Here is a 14,656-nt window from a genome sequence, read left to right as displayed (position 1 = left end):
GGCTCACCAACACGCTTACCTAAATAACACCGATAAATAGGAAAAAATGGCGTTATTTAGACCCGATATAACCGTTTTCACACCTGTGATTACCGTTTTTCTAAAATTAATATTTCAGTTTTTTTCTTCTAAATAACATTTTAACACACGTTTTTTACACCGTATTTTCCGTTTTCATACCGGTTAAACCCGTTTTTAAGGAAAAAAAATTTGAGTTGGAAAAATTCTTATAAAATTTTTAATTTCAAACTTACAACTAAAATTTCATAAATAATCATTAAACACTTTAAATTTTATAAACTTACAATAAGTAACCTAGTGACAGTAGTGCTTGAAATTTTAAACTTAGACAAACCAACTTGTACCGGCATTTTTTTCCGACTTATTCAAGTATTTTCTGTTTTCTCGACGATTCTCAGTTGATTCCTCCTCCTCTTCCTCCGCCTCATATTGGTTCGCGTAATGCATTTGGCTGTCGTAGTTAACAGTATCGTCATCTTCATAACCATAGTCTTCTTCCTCATTATCATTACGATTATCTACTTCATTATTGATATTAATATTGGAATTATACTCTTCATTAATTCCTCGGGTATCTTCTTCTGGACGATCTTCAGTGTAATGAGAATTGTATATGGGATTTTCATTTTCATGACCTTGTGTATTGTCTCCAAATGTTAGGTTACCAAAGTCATAAACAAAGTTACTCACTGGCAACCTTTTATATGATATTTCAACTTCTGGATCATGCCATTCGTATGGTGGAGGGAGAGGCTCTGGATTATTAGATGCTTCCTCTTCCAATTCATTTAACCAATGTTCTTCCTGAGGTAAAACTGGTGTTTCATCATCCCCTGCTATCCAATCAAGCATATTTTCATCTGTCAGCAGGCTATGAACATCGTGGACATCGATGTTATGTCGCTTTGCTTTACCTTGAACTCTTTGCTGCTCCAATCTTAAATTGTACTGAACATATACCAAATCGTTTATTTTTGACGAAACTAAACGGTTGCGTAGTTTGGTGTGAATTCTTTCAAACACACTCCAATTCCTCTCGGATCCAGACGATGTGTTTGTCTGGCTTAGTATCTTTACCGCGATCCTCTGGAGTGATGGAAACTGAGCACCGTATGACAACCACCAGCTTACAGGATCATCTTGCAGAGCAGCCAATCTTCCTGATGGTGATGCAAATTGGCCTTGCATCATTTGCATTCTTCCCGCCTAAAAATATCAAAAACTGTGAATAGAAATTCATATAATTACGAAAATTTGTCTCGATTGCATTACGTTGATCAATGATACTTTTGATTGCGATAAAATTTGTCGCAAACCTTGTTAAGCCAGGGCGCAATAGATTGTGTCCCACAGAATGTTGTCTGAATCTAGCAAGAACCCAACCATGATTATAAATAAATTTACTGATTTTTCTAGCTTCTGAAATCACACCTTTAACAAAGAGGAACTTTTCAGTATATTCCAACATTAAATCCAACACATGAGCTGCACAAGGTACCCAAAAAAATGTACCATACTCTATGGCCAATCTCATACCTATTAAAACAAAATGAGAAATGAATTAATAATATATAAAAATAAACAACTGTAATTAAATTAAGTTGTAATAGTTACCTGCGGCTTTGAATTGGGATCCTTGATCAGTTACTATTTGAACAATATTTGTCGGACCAATATCTTCTATAACCGGTCTGAACAAACTCATCAAATACTCTGCTGTCAACCGATTATGCTCGATGTCAACGCTTTTCAAAAATGCTGTCCCATGGCCACTGTAAACTAAGAAGTTTACAATCGTATGGTTATTTTTGTTTTTCCAACCATCTGACATGAGTGTACACCCATACTCTCTCCAATAATTTCGTTGGACCGACACCACATCCTTCTGAATCCTTTGTTTTTCCTGCCTTAATAATGGGTTCGACAACTTATAGGAAGACGGAGCTCTGTATGATTTTCCGAAATTTGCAACTGCATTGAATGCCTCGTGGTACTGAGTTGAGTTGGCCACATTGAAGGGAATATCATTAGCATAGAAAAAACGTCCAACAGAAGAATCAACTTTTCCCGGCATGTTTTACTTCTCCCAAAATTCGCCATGCTAGGTTGAGAATCCCTATTAGTTATACGTCCTCCCATCTACAGACTCCTCGGTGCTTGGTGTGGTGTAACGCATGAAGAACTAGGTATGCCATAGAAGCCTGTGGACGCTGTGATGTACCTTTCTCGGCATTAGTATTCTTACTTTTTCGTCCAAAAAGGTTCTTCAACTTCGATAACCCGCCCATTCTTTGTGTTACCGGGCGTTTCTTCTTCATCTATATCGCCCGGGTTCCCGGTTCATTTTCATACATATCTTGAATTTCTGTATTTCATATTCAGTTTCTGGTACTCGTTGTCGTTTTGCTTTGTTTCTGTCTTGCACCCATACTTTTGCTAAATTTTTAATCTCAGGTGGCACATGCATGCAGGGAGTAATTGTACCTCTTTGTTGTGCCAAATGCATTTTGAAACGCGAAATTCCCGCAGACACTTCTTTTTCACAAAAATTACACTTCAACTTTTTACCATCACTCATTACAGTACAATATGCATGAAAAACATCTCGTTTTGCAGATGTTGATCCTTCCATTATATTCTGTAAGTAGGAAATTTCACATAGCAATAAGTGACATATATAAATACAAGTTAAGTGGACATATTTCATCAATATAAAAATGGTTAGAGTAGCATTATAATTAGAAATCACAAGTTGCATTAGTCATTTACTCAACTTGAATATTAAAAGTTGAAATTAAGGATCGTGTAGCCTCTCATTTTTTCATGATTGAGAACATGAATACAAACATACCATACATCAATTCATCATGCCATTTTTTTTATAAAGAAACAATGATTTTTTACGTGCCAACTGATTCAATTTGATGGACTATTTAATTATGAATATTAACATTTATTAAAACATTTCTTAAATAAATGATAATAAAATGAACAAAAAATCTATATTTCTTAAAACATTTCTTAGATAAAAATGAAACATTTATTAAGTAAATATATGTTAATAGAATGAAACATTTCTTCACTTAACGTTTCTTAAATATTTCTCAAACATCATAAAAGAAAAAAAACATCGATATTTCTCAAACATCTATATTCACTATTCTAACATCATGAAAGAAAAAAACGATAATAAATAAATTAATAACGTATTAATAAATTATATCTCTAATTGAATGAAAAATCTACAAAAAATAATTAATATTACCTCTTAAACTTGTATTTGAGAAATTCAAAATGTAAAGCATTCCTTTGAGCAAGAAGCAGAGAACCAGAGGTATTGATTTCATTTCAATTCTCTTCTTGTCCTTTTAAAGCATTCCTTTGGGCAAGAAGACATAATGTCTAGCAAATCGAAATATTCTTGAAACATTTGGAATCTCGTTGCATGTGTATATAAGCACAGGCTAGCTATGTCTTTGATCATGAAACCAACTACTCTTTTTACTTTTTTTTTTTTGTTTTATTTCTTTAACTTTTGAGTCTGAACTCTAAAGTACAGACCACATGTAGCATATACTGTACACACCTCCAAATGCAAAAGAAAAAGATAAATCGACTCCCTGACTTCCCTCTCTCACTCTCTTTTTCTCTAGCTAGTCTCTGACTCTCTTCCTGTTGCATTCTGTGTTGGTTAGTCTTGTAGCAAGTAGCTAAGAGCCTAGGAGTATTATTTGACAACAAAGTTTTGACTGCTTTTGAATCCGAATATGCATTATTGAAATATTGGGGAATGCATTGAACTATTCGAGTGACAACTTGAACATATCAAGTGGATAGTGATAGTATGCGTGTATAAATATTGTCGGTAGACGATAACTACAATGCATTATTATAAGTCATAGACTTAGGGTTGTGAATTTTACTAGATATCCATAAATTTGTATGTTAAAAACCCATAAACAAATAAATTAATTAAACCAAAAAAAATGAAAAAACGTAGTAACAACGTTATTTAGACCCGTTGTAACCGTTTTCACAGCTGTAATTACCGTTACATAGGAAATTCAAATCACAAATTATTTATTTTTCTTATTTAACCGTTATCACACCTGTTATTTTAAAAAAACGTCAAAAAAACGCGTTTTATTCCTATATAACGCGTTTTTGACCCAAAACGTGCTCACACCCGTCAAAACACGTTATAACGGTCACGCCTAGTACCTGTGACCTGGGCCGTGACCCGTTTTTCGAACCTTGGTATTAGTAGTGCCTTGCTTCTCCAAAACCCTTCCCAGACTAGTGTCCCAAGAGATTAATACCCGAGCCCTAATACAACTTAAATCCTGGTTAGACCAATGTAGTGGATCTCGGCCCTCTCGACAAAATTATCGGTCTCGGCTCTAGGGCGAACGAATCTTATTATCTCGACGAAACGAGATTTTACCGATAATTTTGATCGCATCGGTTGACTCAGATGGTATCGGATTGACTTGACCGAGAATTTCAATTTTACAGTTTTTCAAATTAAAAAAAAAAAATCAATTGAACTATACATCCATAAAAAACTATATTACCAACGGTTCAAGAATGTATCTAGATTTCAGAGCAGTATTGGTGCCTTTAAAGATGATACAAGAATAAAGACTACGCAAAAAAGATAACTTGCATGAATTTATTAAGTAGAAAAGAATTATTGTGAGGATATGAAGGTACCGTAGATCCGATCAGGGAGGTGATATTGATGACATAGTCTTGAATCTGGTGAATATAGCTTTCAGCAAGTTTTCCTTTATCATCAAGGAGTTTATAAAGATACAAGATAACTCCTACAATATTCCACAGCCGCACTCCCCTCAAAGATATAGCAATTAAGCACAAGTTCAATTATGAACTCTCCCCCATTTGATGTCATTCCCAAGAGAAAAACATGAGCGACCTTACTTTTACAAGAAAAGAAGCATTTCTTTGGACATTAACAAATCACATGGATTTGTATCCAGTGAACTCGAATAAATTAACCACAAGAAGATTTATTTATTAATTTAATCGGAAGCATTCGGCATAAGAAAACTTACGGAGCCATACAGTACTTTCACATAAAAGTGGATCAGGGAAATATCAATACTGCGGAATATATTCAAAAGTTCATTCTATCTTTCATCAATATTTGCATAATGACAGAATAAACTTAACTTTTGAACATATATGAGATAAGCATAGTTCACGAACGTAAACACATATATATCTCATAAGCAGTTTGCAATATATGAAATCAAAAAGATTAAATACTGCAAACATATCTTCCAAATAACTTTAGAATTTAAATAAATAAATCTAAAAACATTGCAGGATGGAAATCGTTGAAATAACTATGTGTAATCACAAATAATGTTATTCCAAACCCTAATTATCCTTCTTAAACATAAGAATAAATTCTCATAAGAAGTTTTCTAGATATTAAAATTCTTGAAAAAATCTTTCTCGTCCCCGAACTCCTTGTCGTCAACAGACATTGGAACATAAGGTTCATGAAGAAAGGAGTCAATTCCAACAAACCTTCTTGACTGTTGTGGAACCAGGACCTTCTGAATTTCAAGAGTTCTTAGAACAATAGTCTTTATTTATTGAATTTTCATCCATATTTCCTTTAACTCTTCAAAAACAACAAAAAAATTCTGAAGATTTGAGGTTTTAGCCCTTGGTTTCTTCATATTCTTCCTTTTCCTCTTCAAAGTTGTAGAGGAATGAGATTGTTTTTTTTCCTTCATAACTGATGGCTTAACAATCATATTAACATATTTTTAATCAGAAGATATGATGCTTGGAGTTTCCATAAAAATATGGGGTTTGTGAAAAAGCACACAAGAGCAATAGATCAACAAGCAACCTTTTGATGAAAAAGAGTTTCAGAGAAGGAAAAGAATGTAGGGTTACAAAACATATATACAGAGTAATAGGTTCATGTACGATCAACACACACATCCCTAAAAAGGGTAGGAATGTCGATTTTGACCCTCCTTTTTTTGTATTCAAATACTGAGCAATCTTTTCAATATTATTAGTTGTTGATGTGAAAAGAATAACCAGAAAATCAGAAAAGAAAACAACCTAAAATAGCTTATGATCCTATAGCCCAACGGTGTACAACTCTTGTCTCTTTTCGAAATGTGGGCATATGAGACAAGAGGCACTTTCAACACAATTAGACTGTGTTGGGGTGAACAATAATTTGTCCACCACATGGTTCCTGCACCGGATTTTCTATACTCTTTTTTATAGGTCGTTTGGACCTAGTTCTTTTTTGTAGAGATCTAAGAACATACCTCGGATGAATTTGACTTTAGAACAAATTTGAGCTTGTTTGCTAATCGATTAGCTCTCCGTTGTAGTTTGTTGACATATCTTACTTTATGTTTGTACTTGAAACAATTAGAGAGTTCATGACCCTTAATAGTACAATAAGAACATGTCAAAGTGGGGGACAGTTCAGGCACCATAGCCGAACATGCTGCTAAACAAAGTGAAGTACCTGAAACATGTGAGGTAGAGTTTTCATTAGTCATAGCAAAATTCATTTCATCATCCAATGTGGTCGGAGATATTTCTCCAGGAAAAATATCAAAGTTGATGTGAGTATTGCTACAATTATCAAAATTAATATTTTCGCCAGGAGTGCTACACTTGATTTTTCATCTTCAGTTGAATCATAGTGATCAGATGTTTCATCAAGAGTTGCAGCAAGACCCTTGTTCCCAATGTATTTTCTCCGGTTTGGACATTCATTGGAAAAATGACTCATCATCAGTGTCGACAGTATCCCTGTTTTTAGGAGGGGCACGATCATGGGTTTTAACTGGTGATCGAGGTTTATCTCTGGTGAACCATTTACTTTTCTTAAAAAGAAGATCTCTAAATTGTCTTGTGATCAGAGAGACCGAGCTGTCAAGATCTTCATCTGATGAATCAGTCTCAAAAGGATTATCCATAGAGTTTCCAACACTTTTACTTTTATCGAGTCTTTTGTGCTTTGAGAGCAATATCCTTTCCAGATTTGGATATATGCTCATGATCAAAGATCTTTAATTTTCCAACAAGAGCATTTCTGGAAAGTGTTTCAAGTTTAGTTCCCTCAACGATGGCATATTTCTTAGAATCATATCTAGCTAGCAGTGATCTAAGAGTTTTCATCACAATGTCCTTTTTAGGAATAATCTTACCCAATGCAAAAGATGTATTAACAATTTCAGACACTTTGTGATTAAAATCATCAAATGAATCTTCATCATCCATACGAAGGTTTTCCCAATCAGAATTTAGGTTTTGAAGTCTAGCTTCTTTCTCAGAGGTATTCCATTCAAATACGGTTTTTAAGATATCGCAAGCATATTTAGACCGAGTGCACCTAGTTACATGGTGCTGAAGATCTGAGGTAATGGCATGGATGATAGCATTTAATCCGCCAGAATTTTGCTTTGCAGCGAGAATCTCAACAGGATCATACTCACCAATATCCTCTGCAACAGTTATACCGTCCATTGTAACAAAAGGAGGATTGTAGCCATTAACAACACGAACCCATGATTGAAAATAACGCGCTAGAAGAAAGGCACGCATAGCAACTTTCCACCATAAGTAATTCGAGCCATCGAAGACTGGCGGTAGGTTTATAGAGATAGCACTTCTGTCCATAGAGTCAAATTGCTACAAATACAAACTTATGAGGTCTTAGCGTGTTTTCCTACTTTGGTACCAATTAAAAAAGCGGGGGTATAACAACCACACCCAATAATTCGTTCGGCAATATGTATGGACTACACTCCAACTTAATTGCGAAAACACCAACTTAAAAGCGAGACTCAATAAAGAATTAAATCAAAGAGTTTATATCCTTTCTCAATAGAATCAACAAATCAAACAAATAGAAATGTGCGAGCCTGATTGATATGAGAAATAACTTGGACGGTACCAAAGACCAATGTCCAAGTGTCAATCACGTTCTATCCAACAAACAAGGTCGGATTTATCAATTGATTTAACTACGCACAACCTGTGATATTTCAATTATATAAAAATATAATGTTGAAAAGAAATAGCACATACACCAAAAGTTTTGTTAACGAGGAAACCGCAAATTTAGAAAAACCCCGGGGACCTAGTCCAGATTGAATACCGCATTTCATTAAGTCGTTATAGACTCTAGCCTACTACAAGTTAACTTCAGACTGGAATGTAGTTGAGCCCTAACCAAGTCTCACACCGATTAAGGTACAATCATGTTCCTTACTCCTCTAGAACCACGTCGGATTCTATGCACTTGATTCCCTTAAATGATCTCACACTCCACTAAGAGTTGATACGACCCAAAGTTGAAGACTTATAAACAAATCTATCTCCCACAGATATGTCTATTCTTTATTCGGTTTTTGTTCCGTCTTTTTATAAAATCAAGGTGTACAGGGATCAATCGATAATCCGGTCTTATACTCCCGAAGAGCAGCCTAGAAATATCAATCACCTCACAATAACCCAACTGATTAACATGAAAAGTTATTGTGGAATCACAAGAGTCTGAGACGAAGAACTATTATGATTACTTTTTATATATTACCTGTCGAAGATAAATCTCGAGTAAATCCTAGAGAAGATAAAACTCAAAACGATAAAAAAAAAATCAGAATATGCAACTACAGGTAAAATAGTTGGAACTGGCTTCACGAATCCCAGTGAAGTCTTCAAGTCGTTAACCTATACTGGTTTTAGGAAAAACCTAGGTTAAAGGAGAATCGACTCTAGTACGCAATTAGGAACACACAAAAGTGTGGGGATTAGGTTTTCTCATTGCTAGAGTTCTCCCTTATATAGTCTTTTAAATTAAGGTTGCTTTCAATCAAAGCTAAGATAGCTTAGTAACAAAGCATTCAATATTCACCGTTGGATGAAAACCTGATTTAAGATTCAAGCTAAGTTTGCTTAAAAATAAAGCAATCAATCTCCATCGTTAGATGGTCTTAGCTTGTTACACACAAATGAAATATACCTTCATTTAGATATGGGTTACCGTACCTAAACTTGTATATTGAGTTGGCTCAATAATTATTAACAGAAGTTAGCCATATGAACACTTTTGTCTTATGTCGTATTCATCTAACACTTCTAGGTCAAATATAAAGATCAATCAATCATGAAATATAACTAAATGAATCTAATTGTGTTTCAAATAGAGTTGTTCGATATTGTTCACTATCTCATAGAAATATATATGAACAAATTGAATCGAAATCGGTTTGATTCGTAATCGTACAAAGTACCCATACAATAATCAATTCATAAACATTAAGCCACGGTTTGCAAAGATTGCGTTCCTTAGATCATAAATGTATTAGTTCATGAGTACATGACCGATTCTAGAACTTTACCACTGTGTTCACCAACCAGGTACACGAATAGCAGCTCCGGACCTTGGCCTAGTCAAGCCACTCGCAAACCCGGTTCGTGAACAACCGTCTCGGACCCAACTCAGGTAAAACAGTTTGTATACTAGGTACGCAAACTAGGTTCCAGGACCTTCTCGGGTAAAACCGTTCCCATACTAGGTACTCAAACAAGGTTCCCGGACCCGAATCATTACAAAACAGTTCGCATAATAGGTATGCATACCGTGTTGTTTCCAGACATAGATAAACGTTCCAAACTCTCATTTCAATTATTGAAACATCCTTGGAAGACGACAATGGTTGTCTCTTACAAACCATTAGATTCAAGTAATTTTCAAGTGATCGAACGATCAATACGAAACTTCAGAAGCTAACATCAAATGACTGTCTCATATAAATCATATAATATGTTCAAGGTAATTTACACATGATCACCTTTTGACTTATATTTAGTTCCCAACTAAACTCGTCAAGAATATGATGAACATAGCTAAAGCAAAAAGCTTCCAACACATATTTCGAGAAATAGATAAGTGAGATAAACTCGGCTCGAAATATCAAATGTGTATAATGTAAAACTATATATAGCTATACGACTTAGTCTCATTAGAAGATATAATAGAATAGACTTCTGAGTGATAGATAAGTTTTAGTCTCCACATACCTTTTGTTGATGAAATTCCTCTAAGCTCCTCAGTAGATCTTCGTCTTCAATTGGTGAAGGTCGTGAAGTATAGAGATTTACTACATATTCTATCCTAATTCGAGACATAACTATAAGTAGACTAAAAATCAAGTATATAGTATTGATCAACTAAACTTGACAAACAAGCTTGAGATAGCAACGCTTGCGAGTTCGACCGAGCAGTGCTTTATAAATACCTTTTTCGGAAAAACTTATACGTAACTCTGATTTTCTCATATCAAGGAGTTCCCAGAAAAATCCTCAGTGGGAATTTCAAAGAATAGTACATCACAGAAGGAAAGAGGATCTAAAGACTAACAATTCATGTAAATGGACGCCGAAGAAGACTGTGGAACCAAACAAAAAGGAATATAACAAACTCTCTAGTACATTACTACATAAAGTAATACCTACATATCTTGATGATATTACTTTCTATGATAAGTTTGGTCAATCTTACAAGAGAAACAAGATCCCTAAGAGAACAGATAAAGGAAGATTCTCTACAACTATTGAAGAGGATAATTTGTCTCAACTAGATACTTAGTATCTTGATATACACTAACTCATGAAGTGCTCAAACTGATGATGAGTTTAGTGTATATAGTACAATAGTCTAAAGCTTACGAAATATTCACAAGAAGGCCCTTTCTTAAAACCTTTAATATTGAAAAATTTCGGTTTCTTTATATTAAAGGAGAATATTATTAATTTCCATAATCAGTGACCAAGGCTTTGGAAACTAACGTTATATAAAATTTCGGTAATCTCTTATGTCTCTTAAAGAGAAAAATCTTGTTTATTCCTCTTAGAACAAGAATTATGTATAATACAAATTACCATGCAAAACTCTCTACAAGGGTTTCAGAAAGGTATGCTGAAAAAATGGCATGTAATCCTTCTGTTTTCTTCAACTCCAACAGATAAGATGGAAACGGAACCTCCTCTTGAAATAATTTCAATCTTTCGTACTCCATGATTGATTATTGAAAAGAGTATCACAAAATGGCACGTACCCGTGCGGAAACAAAGCTAGAGGTCATGATATTGAAACGCTCTCTTGAGAAATCTCTACTTGTTCAATCTCATCTTGTCAAACAACAAGAACTACTTATGAAAAGATAAAACGAAAGAGAACCTAACTTACTCAAGTTTGAGGAATTATTCTTAGATTAAGGATCTCTTCAAGGAATTCGGAGAATTGTTCCTATTAAGCGAAAGATATATCAACATCATGAAGAGATTTAATTTTCGAATCAGTTCTTGTTCTGTAAAATAGACTATTCAAAATTGCAGAAATTTTAATTTCGATATTTTGTATAAGATCTATTTGAATAAAACTATCAATAATTATTATGAATGAATAAAATTATTATTTTATAATCTTGTTTCATTATTTGATAGTTCTGATTGCATAGCTTGTGTATAATGTTTATATTTTATGCTATTTTCTTTCGGATTTATGAGATGTTTTATTTCGGTTTTACTAACCTAAAAAGTATTAGATCTCATATGGAGATGACCGTTATGGTTTGTGTGGCTTTTTTATTTAGCGAGATTAAGTTATATCCCATGTTGGTAGGATTTATCAAAGGATCATAAGGTGTTCCTATTGAAACTCATATGTGAAAAGTCACAATATGTTGATAATTAATATATTTTTGCGTAAGTTGTTTTTAGCATAACATATGTGTTTCCGGTTTTATCTTTTTCTATTGGCACGCATAAGTTAAAACCGATTCAACCTTTCTCTGGTAAAGGTTGCTTTTGTTGTCGTTCTTTTGTTGTTGTTATTTTGTTCTTGTGAGAGGATGACAACACATTAGGGGAGAGTTATTATTTGAACTTGCCCTTAAACGATATATCTTTCTGGTGAGAAGTTGCTACGGAAATTAAGGTAGCGATTTTTATTGTTAGTTAATCGTTTTTACTGTTTAAGAAAAGTTTGAGTTTTTGCATATATTTTTCTTTTGCTTAGCAAAATTTCGGTACAATTGATATGTTACATTATGCTGTGTGGATTGTTTTTTATGATTCAATTGTTTCCGGTAAAATAAAATTGTGTCAATTTTATTTGGCTTATGTTTTGGTATCATATTTATTATTTGGTATCAAGTGTTTTTGCTTAACAAAATTCAGTGCAATTGCGGTGTTTACAATGATTATATTTGTTTCAATTGCTTACGGTTGAGAAAAACAATGACAAATCAATTTCTTTTGGTTTGTATCTATTGTTTTCGGCTTAACAAAAATTACGGGGTCATATGTTTACTCCATATGATCCCGGATAAGAGAAACTAAGTTAATTCTGATATTATTTAGACTTATCAACTGGAGCATTCAGTTATTCAAGTCTAATCGAATGCCTTGACAAGAAAAACTAGTTAACTAACCTAGTGTTTGTCTTGTCTAAAGGGAAAGGTCTAAGTTATTTTCTGAAATAATTATAGCCTGATAAGAGAAATAAAGTTAATTCTGATCTTTATTTGAGTCCTGTCAAAATAAGCGATTGCACATACGCAATCGGTTCGACAAAAGAATAAAGTATCTTAGTCGATTTTTCGGACTAAAAGGAAAGTTGCTTCGGGAAATTGTTTCCTTGATAACATATTGAAACTAGATTACTTTTGTAGTTTCGGTTTTGATATTGGTTATCTAAAATGGCTTGTGAAACCTTCGTGCTTAACTCTTATATATAGCTTGTACAAGTCTTATTGATTTGTAAGATCCTTTCGGTTTATCCTTTGTTTGCTCCAACCTTTGTCATTTTTGTGACAAAAAGGGGGAGAAATATATGGAGTAAATAAGTGATTTTTAATCACTTGGAGAGGATATTTGTGCTTAAACATTATATCTAACGAAAGAGTAAAGCATAGACTAAGAGGGAAAAACATATCATCATGTTGTGTAGTATTCCGTAATATAAAAGGGGAATAACAAAGATGTTCGGATTAAATATTTACCTATCTTGCCTTTAGGGGGAGTAAAACTTTTGTTATTCAAATGTCAACAACGACATTTATTTAGTGAATATATGCAGGTTATTGTGCAGTTAAAATTTGGAATCAAGCGTATGGAGAATGAGTTCTTTTATAATTCGTTTTGCTCCATATGTAATAAGAGTTTTGTCACTAAAATTGACAAAAGGGGAGATTGTTAGAGCATAGCTCGGTTGAAGCCACCAAGCGTTGGTATGTCAAGTTTGGATGTCATATTTTAGTATTAAAATTCATTTAGAGTCGTTTGATTAAATGCTAGAGTCCTAGAAAGTCTAGGAATGTTGAGACGTACAAGTTTTACTCTGAAGACCTGAAAAATGAGAAGAAGTAATGACTACAATGACGACATCATCCTTCCACTTGAGGTTAGTAATAATGACTTGAACTTGTTTCCACTCCTAACTTATCTTTCAAGTCGGATTATATTGAAAACATAACATGCTAATATGTATATAAATTATACTCTAGTGGTTAGACTTGGTCATAACATTATGTGGTGATTTCAAGTTGAGTTGTAGTAAAAAGTTCGTTGAGACTTGTGAAAGTAATAGATTTTAGACTTAATTTTAAAGCAAAGAAAACAAAGCAAATAAATGTTGATATGTTGTGAAAATTATGGAGAGGCTGGAGCTAGGATTTCACTATTCATCAGTACTTATGTGGTTCTAAATTAAATTATATCATGCAATTTAAACAATTTATTCGATTCTAAAGTATTGTCAAAATCAGATTCCCAAAATATCAAATTTTAGTCGCAAGTATAACGCATCAAGAGTCTAAAACTAAGCACGCATCATCAAGAGAAAACACATTTGATTAATAAGAATAATTTAATTTAATTTTTATCAATGCAATTAATCATATAAAAATATTGCATAAATTTATAAAATAATATTACCACATAATTCTTGAGAGAATGGCTTCCTCCGTCGCCCCAAGGATTGGGTTTAGCTCATCATTAGGAAAACACACTCAAAAATCATTTTTTTACTGCTCAAAGGAGGTGTACAAATGATGAAATGGGAGAAACAATGATAAAACCGGGTTTGTAACAGTTATATGTATTACAAACAGAAAAGAACGATAGAACAGTACTGTCGCTGATTCTCGATACACGCCTGTGTTTCGTTTCCACTGTTGAAAAACGAATGTCTTGGATGGTCTGTTCTTCGCGTTCTTCAGATGAGCAGCAGAAGCAGGTTTTTCTGGTGATCGTATTTCGCCTCTGTGATGTTACAAAACTCTCTCCAAACCTTCTATGATATCCCAGCACCTATTTATAACCCAGCAACAACAAAATTTCACGCAATAACTTCATATAATTCTCCATTATTCTTCACGGCCAGTTTAGGAAATAATTCAGATTTTTGATCTCTACACACGTTCTGAAGCTTCCAAATTGCCATATTTAACTCCTTCACACTCCAAATAGTTTTTAGGGTTTTCCAAATACGTGCAAACTCCTCTGCTGCTCGCGCAAATCTCGTGATAACCTCTTTCGAGAATAAACTCCCCTG

The sequence above is a fragment of the Papaver somniferum genome, chromosome 6, assembly GCF_003573695.1.
Source record: "Papaver somniferum cultivar HN1 chromosome 6, ASM357369v1, whole genome shotgun sequence".
NCBI lineage: Eukaryota > Viridiplantae > Streptophyta > Magnoliopsida > Ranunculales > Papaveraceae > Papaver > Papaver somniferum.
Note: the sequence above shows the minus strand (reverse complement) of the source record.